The following is a 22,139-nucleotide window of genomic DNA, read 5'->3' on the forward strand; positions in this document are numbered from 1 at the left end:
TTATTTAATACTAAGGGAGTTTCAAAAAGGTATCACAAGTCAGACTTGTGCTCCTGCTTAATGGGACTCAAAAAATACATATTAAAAAAACCCAATGCTTACATTAAACTCATTTGCTTTTCCCTTACACAAGTATAATGAAGCATCTCATCTTTACTTATCATATGGCAAGTAGAGCAAGATTTCAGCTTATGAGCTACAGTAAAAGTGTTTCTAAGCAGTAAGAAACCTCTCCTTCACTCCAGTGCCAACTGGGCATATCCAAAATTCAGATTCAACCAAGAATCTCAGAAAGGCACATAAAGAAAATGAGGTCTACCAGACTTAACTTTTTGAACACCCAGTTCAGTTTTTTTGCTCTTTGACGGTCTACTACTATAGTGGGGACTTACAATGCAGAAGGATATAAGTACCAACTCCAAAACGATACTCATTCTTACATCATGTAAGAAAAACCCGCCCCCTATTTTAAACTGTTACTTCAGACATCCCTTAGAGGCTTTGGATTTTAAATATGGAATGGCTTCTGAACAGCTGTGAAGCTGAAACATCGAAGACTGCAACATGCTATTTCTAGGAAGATGCAACGGAGATTTCACACTTGTTAATATGTACATCCTATTCTAAACAGGATGTAGAGTTTACTTGTAATGAGTGCAATCAGTACATAATTGTTGCTCCACACTATTCAAGCAAAAAGAAGAGGCAGCCAGAGCAAGACACGTCCTGTTAAGTACATAGGCTGTCTACAGGAAAAAAAACCAAGCTTTACAAAGCATCTACAGACATGCGCAAGTACCTTCCAGCAAGCCACTTCTAGATAGAAGGAGCATTTGTAGACAGCTCATTCCCTGCTTGTGATATGCTATTTACAAAATACATTGAAAGGATGTGACGATTAGTCATATGAGACATTTGAGACATAAGCCTGTAGTTCTGATCAGGCTAGGTAATGCAGAGCCATTAAACTGAACAAAAGAGGACCCAAGTATATGAATATTCTTGCCAGGTTACAGAAGTGTGTGGAGTTGAGGCTTTTTTGTTTTGTTTTAAATGAGGAACAGTTCCAGAACACATGTTGCAGTATCATTGCATTACTGAAATTAAAGGGCATGTTTAAGCAAACAGACTTAAACAGGAGATCAAGTTCAGAAGGTATCATACCCCTCAAACAGATTACCTTGCTTTGCTAACTGTACGATGAGGTTACAACAGGTCCAATGATAAGTTTTCCTCCTTCATATAAGCACTAAAACTTAGCCTACAAGGCAAAATTTAGATAGCTGCTGTTCTCCTTGGTATCTGTTAACTACTCCAATTTACTTAAATGGGAACAGGATTATTAAGTAGTCATACCACTAAAACAGAAGACAAGACAAACCAATTTAGCTAACAGCTGCACTTCTAAGGCCAACGTCTGTAGTGCACAATCTGCAGGAAAGTGTGGAAGAGCAGCTTGCCTGTTCTACCAAAAAAAAAAACCACAAACCAGAAGACCCTGCACTGCCAACTCTTAGAAGTACTGCAGGCTTAGCTACAGCCTTCAGGGTACAGTCCTAATAATGCTTTGAAACGATGATTCCCTACCATCAATTAGGTCTATGCTAGCAACTGCAGTGTTTGAGAAGGCTCTTGAAAGAGCTCTAAGTCATGTAGAACTCAGTATGTTGGTTTTGCACTGCACAATTCATCTTACAGCACCATGATTTTTTTCTTCCTTAGAAAGAACTTAGTCCAGTTTGAAATATCACTGCCCACCAGTTTGAAAAGACAAACAAAACCAAGTCTAAATGCTTCATTAGTATTCTTTATTTTTGCCCCAAACTACATAATATATATTCTCTGAAGTGGTCCATCAATTTTGGAATTCCCTCCCTCCCTAGTATAGAAAGAGTACGTTAACACTCATATTCAGTGCTTGTATTTCAGGCCTAGTCTGAAGTAGATTATCTTGGACAGAGGGAGGAAAAACCTTAAAATACTAGCCCTATTGCATACAGAACCCAGTTGCATTTTTACACAATTTTCCAATATTAGTGGAAATTTAAAGGTGGTGTACAGTAGTATTACACAATTGTAGTAATGTTACTGCAAATCAGCAGCAGACTATTAAGCAAAGCAACTATGTTTAACATTCATCAAGAGAGATACCATTTAAAGTGTTCCAGCTCTCAACAGTGCTTGTACTCCATTAAGTATAGCAAAGCAGGTACTTTGACACTAGCCATCAGGATTCCTATTAAATTTGGCTACTCTGTCAAGCACCATAGACCTGTATCTTTTATTATAGGTAGTTATAGCCAAGGACTCAATAGCCCACCACCACTATTTCCTAGTTATTGTAACTTCCCCTCCTCAACAGTGCAGATTCAACTTTACTATCTCTGAAGAGGAGACACTCAAGTTCAAAAATTACTGTTAGCTGAGCCCAGACACTGTGGCTCCTACAAGAAGGATAGCCTTTCCTATGCTTGTGCAGAGATAGGAGACAGAAGTGTTTCTCAGAAACAGTTTAAAAATAGGATCTGACAACTGCCCAGCATGCCTTTATAAGCTTATGAGCTTGCTCCAGCATATGAATGCCAGGGTAAAAGAGCACAGCTTTGGAGATGAATTCGAAGTGTAGCACCACCCTGATAAAAGAAAGAGTTTCATTCTGTGAAGAGCAGTCTTCTAAATCAGGATAGCTGTGACAATGACATTTTAAGTAACATGCTCTTACAAAGTTTTCTAATTACAAAGCCCATAGTTCTTCTGGATGCAGTTTAAGACAACTTACCCTGCCTCAGCAGGTAAGACTACATCAAGCAACCTATCATCAGCCCAACAACATTGGGCCACAAACACCATGGCTCCAAATGAAGCAGCACAACCACTGCACAGTTTAGCACTTACTGGGGAATAAAATTGGTAAGAGACCTCTTAGGCTTGAGATGGTAATTTAGTCTCTATCTCATGACCAGCTGGAGTCTCACTTACAATCTCTTCAAGGGATTGCTTTGTGTACACTAATAAAGCAGCACAGCTCTGTACCTCCAGGTTTTTTTTTTTACTTCAATTTGGGGAAATCACATGACAGTCATCTAACCTGATAAGGAAAGGCAGGAACATAAGAGGCAAGGAAAAGAGGGAGTTCAGCATGAGAATTAGATGCTAATGCTTGTTTTCCAGACAGCTCTTCAGCTTAAGTTCTTCTTGTGCCCTCCCCGCTAGTTTTGACACACCCCAAATCTGTCACACAAGGTAGTTCTAGACTTGTATTTGGTTGGTCTGTAAGAGTTGGATTGAGCAGCCATCTGTACACATGACAACCAACTGGACAGAAAGACACATGCTAATTCCTATAGATCAGATACTAAGAACTGAACTCCACCAATACAAAGCTTCATTAGTTGCCAATATACAGAAGTTTGCAGCAAACAAATACATTATTATAGCTAGTAGTAGTCGATGTCAAAAAGCTAGCCATTCTGAGTATACCATTCTGCTGTCAGACTTCTGTACTTCTGAAACTGTTTCGAGTCCTAACAGGCCACATCGAGCAGGTCTACAGCAGTCTTCAAAAGCTAAGCCTTTGAGGAGACATGAAATACTACTACACTCAAGCTGCGTTTCTATTTTTGCTAAGAACAGCTGCATGACTGTGCATCATTAACATGCTAGCAGACAGTGCTTCTATACTTGACCACAGGACTGCAGGAAATTTATTTGTTGAGCCTGTGGTTATTCCCTACCTCTATTAAAAGGCTCCCTCCAGACAAGTCACAGTAAGAAGTTTCAGCAGAGATAAGGAACCTCTTTTGTCCAATGCTTAATAACCACACAAATACAGCAGCTAAGTTTCATTTGGTTTCCAAGCTTACAAGCAACACAAACACTTGCTTTCTCTGTGACAGGACCACCTTCAGCTGCAGGTTCTGGGATGCTGGAGCCCACAGTTCAGTAACTTCCCAACTCTGGCACAGCCTAACTCTCAGAAAGTGGCAGTATTTTCCCCCACTTTCTTCCTAGAGATCCTCAGGAGCCACCATTGCGCTTACACTGCCTGCATTTTAACACTGACTGAGGACAGAGCTTAATACTGCTCTCCAATGCAACCAGAAGTTCATCAGAAAGACTCTACTTCAAACAACAACGTCATGCTAGAAGGAGAAAACAAACCACTGCCCACCTCACTACATAAACGACATACCAGTAAACTGGACTTGGTGCAAATTCCCACTAACAATGGGATTAGCAGGCCACACAACAGCTTTAAACTTGCTCCTTTACGTGACGAACTCAACTGTTAATTGTAGAACCAATAACTTGGTTTTCCTTCTAGAGAAAAACCTTACTAGTTTCAACATTTTCAGAAAATCTCACCATAACACAAAACCTGAAGTGGAGTGCAAAGGAAGTTCCTACCCTGTCCTGCTGCTGTTCAAGCCTTGAAGAGTCTTTCCAGATCCAGGTAAACTGATCAGTTGGCCATCACTGGACCTGCTCTACTACATGCAAATAACGCATATTCATCTGACTAGTGACCACTGTGACCCACAGGTATCACTTTTTTTCATTAACTCAGAACTCATCCAGTAAGAGTAATTCTTCACTGAATATCCCAGCTATTAGATTATCAGTCATTTCTGGAAGAAGCAAGCCTATTCCAAGTTTTACCCTGTTCCAACTAAATAAGCTCCTTAAGTCCAAAATCCTGTGAACACTAACTAGGCTACAGTTGAGAATAGCATTTCATGTATTTTTGTAGGCTATCATTTCAGTGAATCTGAAATGATCGTGCCATCTACAACTGCAAGTCAATCTAGTAGTGCTTTACATACTCTTAAAAAGTTTTGAACTTTTTTTTTTGGGGGGGGGGGGGGGAGCTTGACTCCTTAAGCAGTGATTCTGGCTGCACTAGCCCAGTGCCTTTAAGAGTTACCTCAAAATTCCCCAAGAACTGCATCATTGATAAGAAAAAACACACCTAATTTCACTAACAGTTAAAACGTGCACATCTCCATTCTCCCTGCAGCTGCTTCTTCCTACTCCTGTTCAAGCAGGTTTGTGAAGCCACGCAATGAACATGCACATTAGAAAACCACCCATTACAATTAGGCTTATGCGAGATGCATTCTTCTGTTCTACTTCCCACATGACCACTTGCACCTTCAAAAAAGGGGTGGTGCAGAAGCAAGAATGAACAGCTGGGAAAGGGTGCAGGATCATCTTTCAGCATGAGCACCACTTCAACTGTTTCAACTATGGCATTAATGCATACTGAGATCTATTACACCGTTAGTATCTCTCTCCCTTCTCCCCTAAATACCCTTGAACTCCTGTCAGTCCCTTTGTAAGGCTAAAGGTAAACAACAGTGTTTAAATAACAGGTCTTAGCAAAGGCACAGACCACATATACATGCACAGACAGGCTATCACAGCAAGTTAGAACCACAAGTCTAACTGCTGGAGAACATCCAGCCAACTGAAGTACCCTTATTAAAAAGGAAAGAATTGTGGAGGTCAGTAGAAATTGTTTCGCTTCCTGGTAGGCTACTGTAAGTGCAAGCTACCTGCCTGTTTTTACCCAGTCTCCCTCTCCTACAGCTCCTTTCCTTCCCCTCACCTTCCAGATTAACACACAGCTTGAATCAGACTGGCCTTTGAGCAAATCCCCTCCCCCGAGGTTTCCGTCTCAAAGTAGTATGCGCATTTGTTTTACTCATCTCCTGCAGCAGAAGTAATTCAGAATGCATCAGACATTGTTTTGAGACTGCACTGCAACACTCCTGGAGTCACTGCTTCTTTGAACGTAATGAATACTGCTTCCCTGAGAACAGCTAGTAGAATAAACTTGAAACAAACAAACAAAAAATATTACAAGCTCATTAAAGCTTGCCTTCATTTCTATAGCTTCATAAAAGCACAGAGACATCTCAATTCAAGTACTGTTGCAATAAGGTAGCTATATATTCTCAGTTACACAGAGAACTTTTAAAGTAGTTCACTCCTTGGTTTTCAAAGCAAAATCTGATATTAATGTAAGCAACCTAAAAGGGTGCTTTAAGAATTAAAGCTCTAGCTGCCATACTTAAGCTTTTGATTGCCAGGTATTCTACATAAACTACTCTGTAACATAAGCATTGAAACTGCTCCCTTACAGTGAGGGAAGCAACTACTCCCTACTTCATAATTATGGAATACATGCCTTAACTAATAGATGCAAGTACTAATAGAACAGAAATGTGGTTTTTTTCCTCATCTTCAGTTCAAATTAGTGTTCTTCATTTAACACATCTGCAAGGGAATAGTCACAATGTCAGGTCCCAAATAAATCTGTTCTGTATCAAAAGAACCACTGTACACTGAAAGCCTCTCTGGAAGCTTCCATTACAAAGGGAATATTTACCCTGTGTCATAGTATGCCTACACAAGAAGAATCAGTAATCCAGACACTTAAATGTTTGGTCAACAAACCACCTGCCTCCTCATAACACCATTTCCAGTAAGGTTTGGTGGGTTTTTTTTGTTTGTTTGTTTTTTTAAAAGCCTCACAACCTCTAGGACTCAAGAATCCTGGTCTTTACAGTAGTCTGGCACAGAACAAAATTGGTTGGTGCAATGCTCAGCTGACAGCCACCATCTGACACCCAAAAAAAAGGGGGGGGCCTGCTCAAACAAGACTCCAAACTTTCAAGAGCTTCACACTGTGTCATCCTTAATTATTGCCTCCTCCATTTCTTTCCTGGTATCCTTTATATAGCCTACAAAGGAAAAATGTAGCACTATTAGATGCTTCCAATCCTGTTCTTCTACCCCTCCCCTGACAACACACATGCCCTGCAGGCTATATCTGCAACTAATATGGACTACTTACAGTAGCTCCCAAGTCCCCAGTCGGTTCTTATGTAAGTAGACTCCACCTCACCATATTACTTATGTAACACATATTAAGTAGCATCTATTATACAGGAGTCTTCTGCATTACTCATATACTCAGTTACTTTCATTCCAGTAGTTCTCACACAACACATTCACCCAATATTCAAGCTTTATCCCCCACCAGGTTACTACTGTGGAGGAAAAAAGAAGAAAAAAAAAAATATATTCACATCTACCTGGGGACAGACTGAGAACAGAAGTGCTATGAAACATTTCTAAATGGAACAAACCACCACCCTTAAAGCATCAGCAATTTTAACTGTTAATTTGTTTTTTGGGGTTAGATGCAGAGACCAAATTTACACCCTGCCATACAAGAACAAGACATAGGAACGACCACTGCATTGCTTTGACAACACGAGAACCCCACCCAACCAGTAACACGAGTTGCATTCCTTCAAGTGTTAGGATTGGAAAACATACATTTTTCACTTCCCCCCATCAGAATATTGAAATAAAAAGACCCAGAAAATATATTTGCCAAGCTTCCAAGCCTACCCAACCTGTATGACAAGTTCATTTTCCTATGAACCTCAGAAAGTAAGACATGGGGCATCTTCATGATATTTGCATACCATAGTTTTCATTTGCACTAAGTATATACTTAAATCCCTGTAATAAAGATGTAGGGCATCCACGGCCTAACTTTGTAATACATGCCACATTACCCCACAGAAAAGCTGCTCAACTGCTACAACAGGCTCCAACAACATACAAAAAAAAAGAGTATCGACCTGTTTTTCCATAACGAAGTTCTGTTCAAATAGAACAAAGTCATTAATAGCTTGCACATTTCTCCTGAGGCCCCCCACCCTATACCCCCAGCAAAGCAACACTGGAAAAGCAACGACCTCCTTGTCAGAACAACTCTGCATAGCCTGTACATTTTCCTCAGCTGTTTTCGCAGGATCATTTAAACATCACTTATAAAACGACTCCTTCAGTAAGTTACTGAGTAAGAACCATTCTATGATTCCGGGGAACCTAACTTACAGATGAGAGTGCTCTCGTACATGAGAAGGGGAAGCCGAGCGAGAGCGGGCAGCATTTACGCTAGTACAGCCGGCCGCGGGAAGGCCCAGCACAGGAGCCGAGCCACGCACCGCCTGCTCCCACGCTCGGGCGGAGCGAGTAGGAGCCGAGGGGAAACTTTCCCTTGCAGTGGGTAAAGCCTTAAAGAGCGAGGGGGCGGAATGGCAAGCTTCCCCAGAGAGCAGCTACACCCTGGAGATGGGTGGAGAATAGGGAGAGAAGCGAGAACCTTCCTCAGCGGCAGCTACACCCTCGTGCATAAGGTTAATGGGGGAAGGGAAATGGGAACCAACGCGGCACCGACGGCGTTGCGCGGGGAGGGGGAGGGAAGCACGGACTCTCCCGGGCAGCCGCCGCCGCCTCAGCCAGCTTGGTCTGCAGCCAAACCCCACAAGAATGCAACGCGGTCACATGACCTCCGGCGGACGTGCAACTCGCTTCCCTCTCCAGGGAGACCCTGCGCCATCTTGTACTGACGCAGTTACAAAAGCAGGCACGAGTTGCTCCTCTCTCGCTCTTCCCCCGCTCCTCTCCTCACAGCCCCGGCACTGTTTGGGAAGGAGAAGCCAAGGCCCGTCCCGGCTTTCCTTTTCATCAGCTCTTCGGGGATCCCCCGCCTGTGAAGTCCTCCCTCGCGCTGGGATCATGGCGCCCGTTTTCTCCCTTTGCACCAACCTCCCCCGGCAGCTCCCCAACCCTGCCCAGCTGCGGCTGCCCCTGCTGCAGGATGATGTCAGCGCCAGCCAATCAGGGCGCGCCGGGCTAACCCGGCCGGCCTGACTATTGGCTCCCGCGCAGCTCCCGCCCCCCTCCTGACTCAGTCGCCGCCGCGGTTCGCTGCGGAGCCGCAGCCAAGGCACAAGTGGGGGGAGGGGAATAGGAGGGGAAGAAAAAAAAAACCTACACAAAAAACCGACAACCAAACCCACGAAGACGCCAGCCGCCATTTCGCGCAACAACAGGCAGAACCCGAGCGAGCAGCCCCAGCCAAGCGCCCTAAGGAGAGAGAGAGAAAGAGAGAAAGAGACACACGCACAGAAGAGTTAGACAGGAAAAAATACCCAGACTCCGCCATGATCACAAGACGTTTAATCGCCCCCCTCCTCCCTCAGACTCAATGCCCCATTACAGCCGCCTCCTCTGCGTCCAACCAGCTAGCAGATCCCTTCACCTCGGCTCCCTCCTGCCGCAGCAGCAGCTGTTTAGAGCCCCAAACTCTCTCTGCCCAAGGTGTGGGGGGACGCTAGTCTATGGCGCTGCTGCTAACTGCTTCTCCAGTCACCCGATTGTGGCGGCTCCATCGAGGCAGAGTAAGAGCTGCCAGCCCAGCTTTTATCTGGTGCCCCGAGTTTGCGCACTGAAGGAGGCTCGCTCAGCCCCTGGTGGGCGTCGAATGAAACCCCAGCCGCCGCCTCCCCTCCTTCAATCAGCCATATCGCTGGAGGGGCTGAAGCCGGGCGGGGACGGCAGGGCGGTGTGCGGGCAGAACAGGAGCTGGGAGGGGATATGGCAAAAGGAAGAGGAGCTCGCTACAATCGGCAGGAGCTGCGTCTGCGCCGGAACGCTGAGCGAGCGTCTCTCCTTGCCAGCTCCCGCTGGTCCGGATAAAAGCAGACCCATACCTGCTCCCCAAGTGCCGTTCCCTAAAAGGGAAACTAGGCTCGCTCACTGCTCCGCTCGTTCCCTGCAGAAAAGAAGTGCCTTCAGCTAGTGCTGTCCCACTCGCTTTAAGAAAAGAAGCTCTCTCCCACTTGCCTTATATATGAGCCTTAAACGCTTCGGGGAAGATTCTCAGCCTCAAGTGTCGTATTGACAGGAGAGATTCAGTCAAAACCTCCACATCGCCCTGAACGGGTCTCAGTCAAAGCTCCCGCTCCCTCCCCTTTGTCGCCCCCCCTCTTCCCCGCCCCTCAAGTAAGTTCCTCTGCGTGCGTGGGAGCCGGCGGGTCTGCCTAGCTTTTCGCGTACTTTGTGGCGAAAATTTACTCCTCGGGTTGAGGTTCATAAAGAATAGGTATGCTGAGAGTAACGACGGTCGTGAGGAGGAAGCCGGGGAGGGGGGGAGCAGCTGAGGAGGGAGTTTTGGCGTTTCTGCCTCAGAGGATGCAGTTCTGAGTCAGACATCCTGCCGCCCGCGTTCGGTTCCACAACAGCCTGGGTCGGAGCCCCTGCCCCTCCCCCGCGGTCTGCGCCTCCGGGGCTGCGGATCGTCCCCGGCACCAGCCCCAGCTGCGGCCGCCCCTCCTCCGCTGCCCTACTTCCCTCCACAGCTCCTCACAGCCCCCCTGCCCAGCCCCTGCTGCAGTCTGGTGTCTCGGCCGCGCCCAGACCCGAGCCGTTCAGCCTAACGTGCAAAGCGCTGTTGCAAAATGGACACTGAGCGCTCGGCGGGCGCAGACTGCACTCCCAGCCCATAAGCAAAATGGCGGCTGTTTGGCTTCGCCTTGGTAACCCTGCCCCTGCCAGGCGGGGCGGGTGAGCCCCGTGCAGTGGGAGGGAGGGGAGAGCGGACGCCATTTTCCCAGAGAGAGGCAGTGACATAGAAGGGAGCGTAGGAGGCTGAAAGGAGGGAGACACGGGAGCAGCGGCGGCAGCGGGGTTTGTACACAGGTCCCAAGGCAAAGGCGCTTCCGAGCTGGTCCCTGTAGGGTTCTGCGCACTGAGTTACGTTTGGGGGGAGGGGGGGTCTCCTCTTTCCTTTCTTTCCCTTTTCTTTCTTTTACCAGTGCCTGCTGAGGGTTGAGTCCTGCCTAGGGTAGGGGTATCCGCAGTGGGGCTGTTGCATTGTTTTGGTTGGGATAGAGAAGGGGCTCAGCCGAGGGGTCCTGCTGCCTGGCCTGTGACCATTACAGGTGAGTCTTTGGTTATTACCAGCGTATTCTGCTGTGGGTGCTTTGGGGAGGGGGGTGGCAAAAAGGGAGTCAAATGCGACGGGAACGTCTCATTACCCCCAGTGCGAGTATAACTCTCTTTCACCCTGAAATGTGTTTAAATTCTGTTTAAGTTGCCTTGAATTTGTTTTTCCTTTTGTGGGGTTTGGTTAAAAAATGGCAGGCTGTCGCTATATCTTGTGAATATGGCGGGTTACTGTAACTGGAGGAGCTGAGGAGAATTTTTTGGCAGTTATGCCAGATTTATGCATTATGCTTGGAAAAAGAGCCAAAAGGAGCTATTATGTGATAACATATGCTTCCTTAGACTGGTGGTTTTAAGAACGGGTTTGTGTGTTACTGGGACTGCGTATTGAGTTTTATGAAGCTTAGGGAAACCTATTCTCTTCCTCCATCCTGTATATTTTTGCTTTGTGGTACTAAAATGGCTCGTTATAGGCCTAATCTCTCTGCCTTCCACACCCCCGCCTCCTTTCCTCCCTCCCTGCTAATATCTCCGCTTCATGGTGTAACCTGGACAAACGGAAAGCAGTCCTCAAGAGTTTCTGTGCCAATTTAAAAGGGGATCATTCTCTCCACCCCCTTTCTTGAGGGTGTAAGTAGTTACACTGGTGCATCCCTTTCTTGCTTTAGTTACTGCAGCTAGTGTTCGTGTTCCTTGGGTGGCATATTTCAGTCTCTTTCTTAAAGAAATAAATATTGCTGGGGTAGACCCTATTGCTGCAGACATAGGGGAGGAGAAACAAACGGTTCACTGTGTAGTACTAAATAGGGTAGAGAAACATAATATAGCCTGATTATAAAGGTCCTGTATTCCCCCATACTCAGCCATTAGGGAATGTGCGGTGGCTAAAAGCCCTGAGGTCCCTAAAATGGTACACACTACGTGTCGTTAAAAGCAGAAGTTTAGTGCTGTATCTAGATTTAGGAATGTTTTAGCCTGTTTATTTACAATACCTTAAAGGAATAATAACGAAACGTTTTCGTTATTCAGGGCTCAGATCAGAGAAAAGAAAGAGATATCCATGGCTGTACTTATAATGCATGATTAGTTGATGATAATCACTATACTTTTAAAGTTACTTTTCAAAAAATGTGGAGCAAATTTTTTAATTTCCCTCTTTTGTCCTTTAGAGATTCTAAAAATGGCGGCCTCAGGCTGATGTTGTGGTAATCTAATCAGCTCGGGTCCTCCACACCCCATGCAGTGCGTTTGTCTGCAGCATATTAGAGTCTTATTATGTTTAAATGAAAAGACTGTTCCCTTCAAATAACGTACAAAACATCTCTTGACTTTACTGCGATTTAAAAATGCTGTGTTCCAGCTGATTAATTTTATTGGTTATGTGTGTGAAAGGCAAGTGAACGAGACCACTCTTGTCGGGGAAAAGGGGGGTGGAAAGAGGCAACAGACTCGAGCAGCTTCTTTGAGGGGTGTGTGTAGGTTGCTGTAAGGTAATATGTATGTCGGTTTAATAATTTGGAAAAGCTCCTGTGTTTGTGATAGATGCTGTACATCTATCCATCCTATTAACAACGTAAAAGCAGTACTATTTATCAAAATAAGTAGTGGATTAAGATCGCTAAAACAGCTACATTCTTTGTGGAACCACATTTGTGAACGTCATGTTCACCTTCCAAGAAATACCTTTGCTGGACATAGGGGTAGTAATTCCATTTATTCATAGTTTGAGAATACTAGAAGAACTTAATACTTACGGAAATAATGCATGCGAGATTATTTAACCTGTTACTTTATTAAGACACGGAATTTCTCCTGCCACCATGTAATCTTGGTATTACTTTTTTTCTTCAATTTTGTTTTGTATGTTGCTATATAAATTGTATATATGGTAAAACACATACAAATACTGAGGGAAAGTGCAATTCCTAACCTCTATTTTTTTTCCTAAATGAAATACGAACCTTTTAGTATCATCACTATAAATATGTTTGGGTGGGGGGAAGGGAGGTCACAAGGATTTATTATTTGGTAGTTGGTGTAGTGTACTCTGATACAAACTATGGAGGCTGCAAACTGTATGTTTTAAGCGACAAAAAAAGAAATTAATTTTTCACTTGGTTTTTTGGTATGCCTGTCTTTAATCTTGTCCTTGGTTTAATGAGGTATGAATTCCTACTGTAGTATAGCTTTGGAACCTTCTGGATTTAAACAATCAAAAGTGAGGTATTGAAATGGCAAAACTGTCTTTCAGACTCCGAAGAATTTTAATTTAGATACCATTTAGAAGCATAGATGTGTGGTTTAAGGTCTACCTGAAGTTGAACAATAAGATAGTAAGACTTTTAGAGTGTTGTAATGCGTGCCTTTCGTGTGTTTTGAGGCCAAAGGCTGAGTGATTTCAACCACTACATGATGCGTTAATAGTCCAGTAATGCATGCTCCCATCATACCTTCCTTATTTATATAGATTGGATTTTTTTAATAAGCCATGTCTTATTCATGTACTTTTTAATAAATAGAGTAAGATTCTAAAGAGTGTATGTATGGGCCTTTTTGGAAACCTTTTGCCTTTTTCTTTCTTCTCCCTAGGTTTAAAGCTCCTGTTCTTGTAAATAATTTTTTTAATGTTATGACTTAGAGGGCTACACAGCTCTGCCGTTTGACTTCATGGCCTCAGTCATGTTCTCAAGCAGACATCTGATTCAAGATTAAAATTAAAAGAAAATAATTTCGCACACTTTTCAAAAAGTGGTGTTGGCGGGGGCGGGACAATGACACACACGAAATAAACCCAAAGATTGAAATGCTCATACTCAAATTTTACAGTTTATTTTATAGATTGTAATTTTTATGCACTAAGAACCTCTTGGGAATTTTGAGATCTTCCAGAGTTTTCCTGTATGAGTTTTAGTGAGTCAGTTTGCCTTTGTGACTCAGTTTCTCCATTTGTAAAAACAGATCTGTGATGTGTTTTAAGGAGACAATATTACAAAGGAAATTCTATCTTTATTTTTTAACTCCATTGATGTTGATATGTTAAAGTATATTCATAAAAAATGAAGTACCCCCCCAACTAATAAAAACTTCTTGAAAGAGGGAAAGTTTGAATCTAAATTTCTCTTTTTCAAGAGGCATTTCTGATTTAAAAACATTGCGTTACAAATACAATAATATGGATTGTAGTTTTAAAACCATTTATGTATCTTCAGGCTTTTCATATCTGAAGGAAAAATCTGCTTAACTGTCACTTAGCCTTTTGGGTGAGCTTTTTTGCCATCTGGGAAATTTCAGAGGGGAAATAATACTGGTTTTTTAGACTATATCTAGGGAAAGTTTCTCTTAGCACTAAAATTCAGATTACTTTTAGGAGTTGCATTACCTCATATCTTTGGTACAGTTTCAGCGCACACAACTGTTAATATTCTGTTGGAAAGCAACAGAAATACAGAAATCTGTGTCACACTGGAGTCTGTAGTGTGTCTCTATTCCTGATCTGTTTGATTTAAGGACAGTCTTAATTTTGTGTGCATGCTAATACTAATTTTAGTAAGGACTATTTGTGGGACTTAGTTAAGGAGTGGTGTATGTAATTGTAGAATCATGGCATTGTTCTAAATAGATTAACATAAATGAAGGTTTAATTAAAGTATTTTGCTGTTTTCATGTAACATTCTAACAAAATTGAAGGGGGGATGTGTAGATTGGTGAAGATATAAAAACCCAATTCAGACTTCTGGAAAGATCCTAAAGAAGTCCATCTATGTTATTGGCCTTGTGACTTCCATACAAACGAGCATTTGTGAATCTCTCAAAAGCAAATTTTGTTGGACAGTGTTTTTGGAACAGGTACAGTGTTTAAATGTTTCCACTATGCAAATAGTAGTTTTGATTTATTGCTAAGAATGAAGCTTAAGGCATCTCTGGAAAAGTGTCAGCATAGGTAGAATGTGGATTAAGAAAAAATACTTTATGTTCTGCCAAATTCTGGATTATTTAAAATAATAATTTTAGTGAGCTTTTGAATGGTGCAAGATGAATATTTCTGACTACATCAGTGTTCACATTTTCTTACTAACCAAAGAATTGTACCCATAAAAGTTAACCTAATCTCTTTGAGGATCCAAAATTCTGCTCATGACCTTCATACTACAAAAAAACCTGCTATAGTTGTGTTCAAAGACAAAAACTGTTGTTACCTTTAAGGAATAACAAACAAGTTATTTAAAAGAAACCTTGTCAAGGTTTCATGTACTTGCTAGGAGATATTGAGATTATTTTTATTTCTTCTTACAAATCTTAATGTGGTATTAATGAAACAGGCAAGATTTTAAGCTCTACTGGTTGTTAGAAAATTTTAATGATTAAGGTTATCTGTAAACCTTTGAAGATAGTTTTGTTGTACAAAGTATATTTTTTAATATGCCTGACTTAAGTGCTTTCTTATCTTTATTTTTTTAAATCAAAATATTTGGTAAGAACTATGAGAAATCAGTGTCCTCTTGAGTAACGTGTTTCAAAAGTACAAATGAAGAATATACTGAAGTAGCACACAGATTGCATCCAGTGCAAGTAAAATGCGTTTGTTAGTTTTGCATATGTTAAGTAAGAACTCTGTCTCTCCTTTCATGTGATAGTTCATATGCTGCTTAGGTGGAGGTGCAGTGTTGTAAAACTTAGGTGAGACTTGCAAGGAACCAGCAGTTTTGTAAATCGGGCTAAGTATGGGAGTGCCAGAGTAGTACTGATCCTAGTTCTAGAATTTAGCTTTAAGTTAACATTTTCAATATGTGCAGATATTAAAATGTCATAGTGCAGGCTCAGGTTTAGAGAAGCTTTTTTTTATTTTATTCTCATTTGTAGTTGTGTTTTGTGTATTGTTTTATGCCATCAGAGTCTAGGTAATCATTCACTTTTATATCTTTAAAATAAATTACCGTCAAGTTCGAAGACAAGATGATAAGCCTAGATTTTAATGACATTATTGTACTTTATATTACAACTTCAGAAGGAGGACCTACAATCTATTGTCCATTGTTGGTTATTTCATCAGTCATAGAAAGTGATGAAATTAATATCCTATATTTATAAAGTGAGAATTTAAAATGTACACACGATGGTAGGTTTGGATCTCTTACCCTGAGGAACTCTGAATAGTTAAATTGGTTCAGTGTTCATTACTCTTTAACTCTTATAACTTGACTAAGTCTAAAGATACCGTTTTCTTTTAACAGTGGGTGATGCTCTAACCTGCCTTGGGTAGACAAAAGGAGCTAACTCCTAATTAGTATGCTTATAATGGGGCTGTGTTTGAAACCATATCACAAGACAGATGATATTCCAAGTCTAGACAGTTAATCCTGTCTTAACTGTTGGTTTAAAGAAACTTTTCCAATAAGGAATGTTTTTAGTAGGTTCTACTTAAACTGAAGGTGAAGACCTGAGAATTACAGCAATTCATAGCTTTTGGAGAAGGTATAGAGAGATTACACCTCTCTTCTCTCCCCCCCCCCCCCCCCCCCGAACTGTGAAAGAAATGTGAATACTTTTATATATAACTGATAAACAATACAGTAGTTATTTTACTGGTTATAAGGATAAGGTTCCTCCCTCAGGTGCTTTACCAAGTAATACAACTAATTGCTCTTTTTTTGCTTAGGGTAGAAACACTTGATGAGAATCTTATTCTTTAATATCATTATGCAGGATTTTTTATGAATGACTGTAGTGTTTTTTTTTAATAATGTTCATTCTCTACTGTCCCTTACTTTCCAATCACGTCTTCTGTACTGGAAGACAAATAAAAGATAAACCCTGCATCTCTTTTTTTTCCCCTTTTGTGTGGCACTAGTATTGAAAGTTAAAAGCTGTGTTTCATGCTTCCATTGCTGGGCAGAATTTCCTTGTTGTGTTTATTCTAAGGTGACACATTTCATATCTTTGTTACTACAATTAAAAATACATACTGAGATCTCCTTTGAAAACACAAAGGTATAAAGTTACAAATGCATGGAATCTAAATTTCTTAACACAAATCAGTCAGTATAGTTTTGCAAGATAATTGCAATTGAAAATGAAATGGTTTTTGTTTTCTTGAAAGTAGGAAGGATCTTTTGATCTTAAACTTCTGTATTTTTTTGACTGTCCTTGAACATGACGTAGTCCTCTCCATCTGTTTCCTCACCCTCTTTTGCCCTCTTCCTCCCAAAATCTTAGTAAAGAGCATTGAAATATTGCCAAGTTGTTACCAAGAAATATAGTCCAGGTTGAACTCTGGTTAAAATTATATAAAAGAGTCCTTCCAACTGCTAGAAAGAATTCAAGTTTCTGTTTGAAAGAGTGCAACTTTCTGATTTGCTTGTGTTCAGATTCCTAGGCCTAAGTGTAACAATTAGGTGAATATCTACAAACTGCTTCCACAAGTAAAAGTAGAAGCGCTGTTGTGCTATTCAAGCCAAATGCCACTGGTAAAACAGGGGAACTAGTTTTGGAATCTACCTAGGCGAAAACATGTCAAAATAGAAATTTGCTTAGCTGAAATGTCAGACTTCAAGTAAGTCAAAAGAATTTACTTCCTGTGCTCTAGGTATCTAATAATTGCAGTAGACTCCCAAGTCTTATTAAGCAGCATAGAAAAAATAACGTAAATGAATTATTTTATTTGATGTCATGAAGCCAGCAAAATATTTAGATTGTTGAAGGCAATACCAATATGTATGTGTTAGCCACATGTTTTCCCCCCAAAAAAGCCTTACCTCTTCTTGGGAGGAATATTGAGCCTTAGAATTTAGACCTTCTAATGACTGAATCACCATGAGGTATGCTGTTACACTTAATAAAAAATAAATATACTTAGGCCTTAGTTGTAGACATGACTTACAGAGTATTCTTACAGAATGTGGACTGTATGTACTTGAAGAAACACTTTATATTTGAAATGTTTGTCAAGGATAATAAGGTAACAGGTGTAAATAATGTTTTCTTGGAGAATAATTGGTAAGTCACAGGCATTTCGTGTAAGTTTAATCAACAGTTATTTACCACTTTGTGATAGATGGAGAAAAATGTTTGCAGTAAAACAGCTGATAAAAAGAATAACTTAAAGCCAATATCTTTTTACTGGAAAATGGCTTTATTTGTTTTCTTAACCTTTGAATTTCTATTTAAAGGAATTTTACATCTCATGGTGATACAGTATAACACACTAACGTTAGGTAGCTAGTATATAGTTCTCTAAGCAATATTGCTATCAAAAAGTAATTTTTTTTTCTCTTCTTCATGTGCTGTACTTGTCTTGTATTTTACAATTCCTTGACTCTCCAGCTCAAATAATTTTTGAATGGATAGGCCTTTTTGTGTGTGGTTTACTTTAAGAAGTATGGCAGTTGTTAGACATGTCAGGTGATTGGCAGTTAATTTTCAATTTTGGGGGTTGATTTCTGTAAATATAAAAACTAAAATCTGTAAGCATGGTATCTTTCTGTACCTCTGCTTACTGCTTCTTTGATAGATTTCTGTTCGATAAACAATTCTTATTCTTTCTGTAACTGCATTTACCTTTATTTCCCTTCTACCACTCATTCTTTTTCTCTTCCTAGTCCCATATTTTGTCTAACTTCCACTGAGAGAAGAAAAGAAGGAGTGAAGAGAGAGAAGAGGTAAGGGGAAGTCTTCCATGTTTTAATGGACTGGTGTAAATATTTGAGGAAGAGAGATTGCTTTCCATCACTTCTTCAGCAATAGACAAGACGACCACTCTTGGACCAGATAGTAAAGGGAAGATAGCCTACAGCCAGTGGAAACTAGCTCTTCTGTATGGCAGAAACTTTGCTAACTGACAGACTGATTCTAGGTTTATATTTAAAAGGGCAGCTTTCTTTCCACTGGCTAGAGTTGGTGTCATGCATGTGATGACCTGTATACTGAAGAATTGATACTTACATGATGGAAACTCAAGTTTTGTATGCATGAATCTTGAATACTATGGAGGAGGTACAGTTTTTTCTTCTTTGTTCTAGATCCCAAACTCAAGACCAATTCATGAAGTTTAGCTGTCATTCCAAACATGACAGATCTTTGTTGAATGTAAAGTCCTGTATTTATTGTATCAGAATGTTTATTAGGTATGCTAATGAACTCTTTACTTCGCTGTGCTTGCTCTTACTCTCTATTGGCACTGGATTAAAAGCAAAGTAGGAGGAGGAGCTCTATCCTGTAGTACTTTGGTTGTGATAGCTGTCTGTCTTAAATAAGTTGGTCTAATGATAGCTAGGTCTTTGTCAGTACAGCCAATAACTTAAAAAAACAAAAATTTGATAGAGCTAGGAACTTAATACCCTTGAGATCTCTGAAGCTTAATTAAGATCCAAAAGGGGATGGAAAGGGGCAGCTACGAGCAGTGTCCTGGGAGAAGCAGGGAGAGGAAGCATAATGGTTTTAGCCATTATGTGTCATGTGTGTAACTCCAAACCAGCCATAGCAGGTACTTTTTTTTTTTTTTTTTTTTTTGGCTGGCTGACAGGGTATGTCAGAAGGAGGTGAGGTGGACCTGACTACTGACAATGTGTAGGTCAGTGTGGGTGGCATAGGAGGTTATTAAGGGGCTTGTGAGTGAGGCCAGGACCGGTTAACACTGTGATGAGGAAGATATGAGAGGGATATAGAGAACATTAGGTCAGTGGGTATGTTTGGGCACAAACTACAAATACATAGAAGAAACAACTTATTCTAAAAGAAATCTGGTTTCCTATGTGACTTGCAGGAGTTGATCATTAATGGGTCCTAATTTGTATCTTGTATTTGAGTGTGTCTACTGTGTCTTATTTTTACCTACTACCCTTTTTTGTCTCAGCACAAATTTGAAGTAGACCGCTAACTTATCTGTTAGGTTACCATAGAGAGCAGCAAACCTGAAAGGCCTGAATTTGGACTCGTAGTTGTTTCTAAGCGTGCATACTTCATACTATAACTGTAGTGGTGTAACATTTGGAAGTTGGATATCCCTCCTAATCTTTTAGCAAAATCTATACCACGGTGGAGCATGTGGGGGGAAACAGAGAAGGAACTTCCTTGTGGGTAAGATAAGTCATTTATTCGTGCATTCGGCTTCTAGATCTGATTAAAGATGTGTTATCTCCTTCAAAACAGCCAGCAATAAATTAATATGCAGATTACTTTCATATATGTATTTATGCTATGTATATATATGCTGCCTATATTTTTTCCAGATTTGTGTGTAGATACATACGTATACGTGTATATACACAAACATGTGCACAGAGTGGTTCACTATTTAAAGGATATCTAGAGTATACCATTAAAACATCAGTTTCTGTCACTGGACTTTGAAATAACCTGCCTATTGTATAGAGAAGACATGAGTGGTCAGAGCAGTAGTAGAAAGCAGTGTAGCAAAACATACAAGTTTTTTTTTAGTAAAATCTTCTTAATGTTTTCTTCTCCCTGTAAACCCCCTCCTCCAATTAAAAAAAAAATAAAAAAAGTTTAAAAAAAGAAAAAAGATTGTAGGCACAGAAGCCAAGTAGGAAAGCTCAGTTTGTTGGCTCTGTGACAGTTCAGGACAGTAGTTTTCACACTAGGGTTGTGGACTGCGACACACTCACTGTATTGGTAGGTGCATTTTTACTTAGAAATTTCTCCTGTATAGATTGTGCTAGGGCATAGGTGTATCAGCTTTTCTTAGGTCTGTTCTTGTGGATTTCTTTGTGGGAAGGGTGATTCCTATGGCCATGGGTTAAAATTGTTGGCCTGTAAATCAGAAGGAAGACATGACAAGATTTGCTTTTGCTAATGATTGCAAAACGTGTATACACATATGATGTAATTGGCGGGGGAGGGAAGAGGAAAATGTTTAGATCGCATGCTCAATAAAAGGCAACTTATGCATAGAAGATATTATTAAGTGTTTGTCTTCTGAATTCTGTTTTTCCCTTTTTCCAGTGTATGTAGTAGGCTTGATTTGGTATCTTTCAATTTTAAGGTACGTAACTATGTTCCTGTGTGCTATATGGAGTACCAGCACTTCAAATATGTTTTTATCCACCTCCCCTTATAAAGAAAGCATTTTTAAGGGGAAGGAAGGCACCAGCACACCTTGTAGGCTGTTTTTCCTGGTATGGTAAGAAAATCAAACAGAATACTACCTTTTGGTTGTCTGTCTCTATTACCTGAGATGACTTGCATAAACAACTAACACTAAGATCAGCAGGAGTCAGCAGAGGCCTGAAAGCAGTAGTACCATCTTGGAAATCTTTGCATCTTGCCTGAAAGACCCTGTTGAGATGGGAAACTGTAGTTAGTTTTAAAGTGATCCTGTGTGACTCTGTGGAGCTAACCCGGACCCACAGTAGCATGAATTTTCTACTGGGAGCAAATGGAAATGGGAGTTTTGGTTCGGGCTTAGTGCTGTATGAGTACAGGTGGATTGCTTTTACATTCAAATTGACTTGAAGCTACAACCAGATTAGCATCGTGTGCTAGTTGAACTGAAAGGTCTTGCTTGACTCAAGACTTGTCATGCAACTAGTTTGTGTATTTTACGTCTGAATCATTTTTATCTGTAAATCTGATAACTCTTTTCTACCCTGCCTCTTCTTCCTTGGTCCATGCACAAGTGGAAAATTGACTGTACAGATCACTTTGTTTCAGCAATTTCATCTGTTTGTTCCAGTAAGCTTCAAGTTAATTCTCTTAGATTTGTATGCATCCCTTAAAAACGAATCTTTGTGTATACTGTGTGTATTCTGATACTTAAATACTGCTCTAGGAAATTGTTACTAATTTTTTGCCTGTATTTAGGGGTGTGAGGCAATGGGTTTACCAGTACTCTTAGTTTAGCAAAAGAGAGCCTCTTCTGTACTTGTGCTCAGGGGAAATAAGCTCTGCTTAAACATGGGGGGAACTGCCCATTTTTCCGTAAGTTGGGAAACACAGGCTGTAACTTTTCAGATGTTCAGGAGTGATAATTATTCTCCGACATTTCAGTTACTCAATTTACTAAATGTGGGTAAATTATCACTTTCACCTTCTATGTATTTTGTAATAGGTATTTAAAGTTATCATTTTGCTTTTAAGGAAGGACAGTTGGCATATGTAGATAAGTTAGAAGGTTTTGAATAATTTTTTTCCCCTCTAGTTTGTATATTTTGTATATCGACCTTGTGAAGATGCAGAGCAGACAGTATAGAGACAGTAATTTGGTTAGTACTTTCTGCATTGACGTTAGTTAAGGACTTTGAGGTAACGTTGCATGCATCAGTGTAAAATCTAAATAATTATTTATCTCAAACCAGCACTGTTTCCTCTCATGA

General features: G+C 40.8%; 1 protein-coding gene across 4 annotated transcripts in view; it reads left to right on the forward strand.

Annotated features, from left to right (window-relative positions):
• The first annotated feature begins 10,469 nt into the window (after nt 1-10,469).
• The window catches only part of KMT2E (lysine methyltransferase 2E (inactive)), a 62,244-nt gene continuing 50,574 nt past the window's right edge, over nt 10,470-22,139 (forward strand). Inside the window, exons 1-3 of one of the 4 annotated variants that reach the window (XM_072859341.1) lie at nt 10,537-10,554; nt 10,683-10,808; nt 18,408-18,467. The gene's annotated coding sequence lies outside the window, so the exon portion shown is untranslated. Of the gene's footprint in view, nt 10,809-18,407; nt 18,468-22,139 lie in introns of all 4 variants that reach the window. The other 3 variants (XM_072859323.1, XM_072859348.1, XM_072859332.1) reach the window with 3 other exon arrangements.

Source organism: Ciconia boyciana, chromosome 1, assembly GCF_034638445.1.
Source record: "Ciconia boyciana chromosome 1, ASM3463844v1, whole genome shotgun sequence".
Lineage (NCBI taxonomy): Eukaryota > Metazoa > Chordata > Aves > Ciconiiformes > Ciconiidae > Ciconia > Ciconia boyciana.